This window comes from Euprymna scolopes, chromosome 46 (assembly GCF_053919585.1).
Source record: "Euprymna scolopes isolate OS-2025 chromosome 46, ASM5391958v1, whole genome shotgun sequence".
Lineage (NCBI taxonomy): Eukaryota > Metazoa > Mollusca > Cephalopoda > Sepiida > Sepiolidae > Euprymna > Euprymna scolopes.
In genome coordinates this window covers 33,061,150-33,067,410 of record NC_136527.1, presented here as the reverse complement: position 1 = coordinate 33,067,410, position 6,261 = coordinate 33,061,150, and the positions used below count along the sequence as shown (strand labels likewise).

At 33.1% G+C, this 6,261-nt stretch overlaps 1 long non-coding RNA gene across 1 annotated transcript; it reads left to right on the top strand.

Annotated features, from left to right (window-relative positions):
• Positions 1–225: 225 nt before the first annotated feature.
• On the top strand, positions 226–5,865 carry LOC145270533 (uncharacterized). The gene is made up of 2 exons (XR_013865425.1): positions 226–319; positions 2,684–5,865. It is a non-coding gene; the product is annotated as an uncharacterized LOC145270533 (long non-coding RNA).
• The last annotated feature ends 396 nt before the right edge of the window (positions 5,866–6,261 follow it).

Genomic DNA, 6,261 nt, shown 5'->3' with positions numbered 1-6,261 from the left:
CGCCATTAAATTGCACATGCAACGAATTAGAGAATTAATAAAGATGAAACTTGTAATCTGTTCTCTCTCATGTAAATATTAAAATGTTAAATAAAATAATACTAATTTAATCCGTGATATTAAACAAATAGATCGGCTCTATTTCGAAATGATTTGTTGTTTTTTTTTTTTCCTCTTCAATTTTGTTTTCTGCGAACTTGCTCTTCCGTTCGTCATATTGAATGTTAACTTGAGTTTGTAAAGTCAATCACATTTGAAAAAATCGTTTCCTTTATAAAAGCAGATAAAGTTAATCGAAAGCAGATTATAAAACAAAAACGTAAGTATTACTACATGGCGCACGCACGATGTGTATTTTATATTTTCATCTTTTTTTTCATCAGATTATTATCGAATGGTCACTAATCTATCAGATTTTGTTTTCAATACTGACTTAAACATAAAAAAAGGTCAATACGTAATTCTTTACGTTATCAGTGGTGGACAATTCTGTATGCGTTTTCACGTACAGAATTGATAACATTTTTCTCGATTTTTGTTTTTTAATTTCCCTGTGTCTTTATTGAAACATGAAATCAGAAAGAAAAAGCGAATAATCCCAATGAAAATGTTGATTTATCATTGAATATCTTTCGCTGTCGATTGTTTTTGTTTTCAATACTAGATTTAATACTTAAACAAAAAAAATAACTTCTTTATCGTTTACCAAAACAAAACAAAAACATAATAATAATTTTATAAATTTTATGTTTTTAACTGTTTCCCAAGTTTTAAAAAAATCAGATTTTGTTTTCACTAATGACTTAAACATAAAAAAGGTCAATTTCTAAAATCTTTCAAAATTACAAATATTCTTTAGAATGACGACTTTTCTAGGTTTTCAAGGATGCTGAAAATGAATAAATATTTCAAAAGAGGCGCAGAAAATTAGTTTCGATGACATGAAGAAAGTATTTTTTCTAAAAGTGAGGATCACTTTTCTATATAAATTTAATGTAAAATAAGCACCCACTTTCTGGCCACGCGGTAATATTTGGGGGAGGGAGGGGCTGCCTTAAAGCCGTTTTGGTAAATTGTTACTTACTTTCAACCTTAACAGTCATCTTTACCATGACGAATTCTATAGGTTTTCGGGTATGCTGAAAACGAATATCACATTTAAAATTGCCGCAAACACGTAGTTTTATAGATCTTAAGCTAAGTAATTCTTTATGTTATCAGTGGTGGCTACCATTCATAACATAAGGAATTACATTGCTTAATATTTGAAAAATTCGTTATTGTCTTGTTAACTGAATTTTTTCTTTCCAAGAATAAGTTTCTTTTTTCTTTTGTTAAATGTCTTAATATGGGGAAATCACGATGCATGATGAATACCATCTGATAATTTAAAATTAACATCGGTAGATGACACTCGATGACTTTGATGCTCGAGTTTAAAAACAAGAAAAAATATAATTTCTTTGGTTTTTCTCATAATCTTTTCTTTCATAACTCATTCATAACGCTTCGCATACTCTGACAAAATTGTTAGCTGAAATCATCTTCCAAAGTGTCACATATAGAACAAACCCTGAGAAAAGAATATTTTTTTAAAATAGAATATAGATCTTACCCAACCTAAACAATTCCCTCTAACTTGTTCCTCTTCCCCACTTCCAAACTCCGAGCCAACTCTAGGCCTTTCCAAATGGATCATATTATTGTGGTTGACAACACAATTGATGCAAATGGGAGATAACTCGTGTTCAAAATATTTGCAATTTTTGATGTCATGCTATGTGTCATGACTCTCCGTTCCATCAATAGCCTTTCCCATTGATGTTGACTTCTCCATATTGAGATATCAGTTTGTTCTGTGGCTCAATCACTATCCAACTCATTGAACTTTCCTCCATCGACATTGCCCACAGATGTTCCACATGCGCCTTCTGGTGGTTCTTATAATAAACCAGATTTCCAATCTTAAAATCTACTGACTTTATTTTCTTATCCTTGTTCTCTATCAGTTTGTTCCTAACTTCCTGAATATTATTCCTTACCATATATATATATATATATATATATATATATATATATATATACTAGCATAGGTGCCCGGCATTGCGCGGGTGTTTTGAGGTGTATGCTGAGCAAAAAAGAAAAAAGAAGGTCAATTTTTTTAACTTTAACCCCTATTATGACCCATTAAACTTATTGTTTAGGGCTCAAATAAAGTTATTAAGTTAGATCCATGTCAAAGAAATCTATATCTAAAATTTGACGTGTTTAGACCCGAAATTGTAGGAGGAGTTTGGTAGAGTTCTCAAAGGTCAAATCGTTAAACTTTCACCCCTTTATCGCCAAATTTCTGTCCGAAAACCAATGCAATCGATTATCTCAAATCTCAGTACCCTGTATATCAAATTCCGAATCTGTAGGCTTAAAATTGACAGAGTTATTGCATAGGGAAATGTACACAGACACACACACAGACAGGCACTTTCACTTATATATATATATATATATATATATATATATATATATATATATATATATATATATATATATATATTGGCTTAACTGTCATGCATCATCCTATGAAATCTTTCTATTTCTTTGTTTGTGTGATAAACTGATGTTGTTCCATGATGTATGTTGAGGTCCTTCAATGCCTTCTTCATCACTTTGTTAATATTTTCAGGCCCATTATCTGTTAACAGCTGGGTTGGTGCCCAAATCTGAGGAGAATTTCATCCAACAACAGATGCACCACCATTTCTGACTTATTAGGAACTGCAAAAGCCTCCAGCCAACCAATATACGATATCAATGAAAGTCACTATGTACTGGTTACCCAAAAGTGTCTTTGGGCCTGAAAATATCCAATGCCAGTTTTATGAAAGGAAAAGGAGGCAGATTGCACTTCTGCATTTGAGGTTGTTGCTTCATCAGATCTCTGGTTTGGTACATTTGATACATTTCCTTCGTATTTATTCAGCTCCTTAAATAAACACCACCAGAAATATTTTTGCTAAATTGCATAAAACGTCTTTTCCATGACCATTATTGTCCTGGTATTATACTACCACTATTTTTTTTTTAAGATGCGACGGTACATATAACCTCATCAATAGTTTGGTGTCGGGTTGGGACAAGTAATACACTATTTTTTCCATCTCTATGAACTTTTTTGTTCTGCATCTTTGAATCTAAAAATTTAATTATCTTTCTCTGGTTCCCTAATTTAATAAAAACCCAACAACGTAGGAGTGTCGTGCGATACTGATGAACCCTCAAGCTTCTGATATGTTGAAAACTATTTTGGCTCAAACAAAATGATTGAAGTAATTGCTATCATCTATTTATACCAGGATCCTCATTGTCTCGACTAGAGGTCCACACAAACAGCGTCCTTCCTTCTCAAGTACCATCTCGTCTGCATATCACTAAGTTTATGAGATAAGAAGTAAATTTGTTTTTAACATCATTACCCTCGCTCAGATCATAGATCATTTCTTTTTACAAGGTGGTCACCACTTATCAAAGACTGGAAGCCACTCGGGGGTAAGGGTTATAGTGTGTACAGTACGTTAGTGTTGAGATTTGATACAGTGTCTTAGTTAAGAGGACGCTTCATCAGGAATTTGTTTATGTTGGACTTGAAGACATCCAGGTTGTAGTGAAGTGGGAAACAGGCAGACGGAACAGAGTTCCACAGGCGTGCACTTCTAAGAAAGAAGCTTTGTTCATGGAATCTACGTTTTGGTTTTGGCACAGATAAAGAGTGGGGAAAATTTTTGACAGTGGTTTCAGCTAGACGTGTGTTTTTTCATGAAAGATCTGTGAGGGGGCACCAGTGATTGGAGCTCAGACGAGCACTTGCCATGGAAGTAACGATAAAACAAAGACAGGCTCGCAACGTCTCTCCTGAGAATGGAGTATATAGCCAGAACTGGACAAAGTCAAATCGATAAAATCTGTGACACAAAATTTGTAACAAACATGCACCAATCGCATGATTGGAGCATCTGTGTACATTCTGTAATTCTTCTCAGGCTCCAGATAAGCCAGTATAACCATATCTATGAGCTTTGGTTTTAGGCTATCAAAGGCAAAATGACATGTAATGTCACATTAAAACTCCACATATTTCATCATTACATGAACTAACTGCTCGACAATCTCAGAAATATATTTTATAAATAATCAATAATATGACGTCATACCAATCCAAGCTCTGACTTTTCTCACACAAGTTGGAGTTAGATTTTATCGATTTGACTTTGTCCAGTTATGGCTATATACCCCATTCAACATTTGAACCCCAGATTCTGTACTTCTCCTTAAACCCCACACTGATAGCATTCATCCTGAACTTGTACTTATGTAAACTGGCTAGTAGTATCCTATCTATGTGATCTAAGTGACTTTCCATAGTATCTTAGGATATTAAAATATTATCCAAATACAGTAATTTTACCTGTCTGTACCCTGATTTCAGATCTAAGTTTAGCAAGTAGTTGGCTGACCCAAGTGGGGCTTTTATGGCATCAATGACTGGTAAGCTTGTTCCTTTTAGATAAGGAAGGACTTGTTTTGCATGAGTTAAGTCCTTAATTGTCAGTTTTGATAAGTTTTGGATAGCTTTGTTACAGTGTAAAATATATCAGGCATAGCGACAGTCATCAAATAAATTAGATTTCCAATAATTTCTCTGTATAATCGATCGTCTCTTAATTTAGTTTCGATCTCTATATTCTTATTTATATCAATCTCAATGGTGGTGGTTGGCAATCTCACATTCCAAACTTCAGCAGGATTTTTTCAATGTACCATGATTGGTTCATTGTTATAGTTTCATTTTCACAGGTAAACTTTATACCGAGGAACTATGACAATTGTCGAAGATTGGTAATGTTACATTTTGGTGTTTAACTTATTTTTTAACATCTTTTAAAGTGTTGTCTCAAAATTTATTCAGTTTCCATACAAAATTGGGGGAATATATATCTCAAAGTCAATCAGAGCGTTTAAATAAGCATTTTTTTATATCCCTTTGATGTATTTTTAAATTGTATTGAGCGGCAAGTTTCAATAAAATTCTAATTCTCGTTAAAGCTTGTTTCCTTCAATAACTACAAGAAACCTTCTCTACCACCAATAGCAATGGCCAAGAACACATTGCCTAAATGTAATTCTTTTAAACTCCTCGGTCTAACGTTTATGTGAACAAACATCTTCCTACTCATCTCCCCTCAAAATGCCCCTGCAAATTATGTCCCTGATAGTAGGCCCCTACTTCAAAGTGGCACTGTGCCTTGTTCGGGGTGAAAATTTAATAAAAAAAATTGACATTGGTGAGAATTTGGCAAAATATTTGATTTAAGAGGTTTAGTGCATTTTCAATGTACCATGATTGGTTCATTGTTATAGTTCCATTTTCACAGGTAAACTTTATACCGAGGTACTATGACAATTGTCGAAGATTGGTAATTTTAAATTTTTTGTTTCACTTATTTTTTAACATCTTTTAAAGTGTTGTCTCAAAATTGTTGTGAGCAAAATCAAGTATTTATTACACATATTTTTGGTATGCATGTACACCTCTATGGGACACTGCCTGAATTCTTGTTCTATTAAATAATTATGGAGTGTTAAATTTTAATTGTTAAATTTTAATTGTAAAATTTCAATTGTGAGCTTTCTTTTAGACTGTACAGTGATTTATTCAGTTTCCATACAAAATTTTTATTTTTCATTTTAAATCCCTCTGGGGGAATATCTCAAAATCAATCAGAGCATTTAAATAAGCATTTTTTATATCCATTTGATGTATTTTTAAATTGTATTGAGCGGCAAGTTTCAATAAAATGGCAAAATATTTGATTTGAGAGTTTTAATGCATTTGCTGAGGTTTCAATCGTCTTTGTTCAACAGAATGTTTCAACACTTTACAACTACCATCCTTCTTTTCTACTTACACTATCAGAATACTCCATGAGCAATTCAATCTTTCACTTACATCTGCCTGCATCATTTCAGCTTAATCGAAGTACATCCTCACCCCATTTTTCTTAAGTACTCGCAGCTTTTATCACACTTATGTTGAGATTCTCTACAACAAACAAGTCATGGTGGAAAGACTGACTTTCTATCTCTACTCTTAATCGAGCAAGTCCTTCTACAATTAATGGGGACCTATTAGCTGTTCTTAAATTTTTATCACATAATTCAAGTTCCTGTCAAAGTGCGTTAAAAACACTGCTATTTATTACTGAC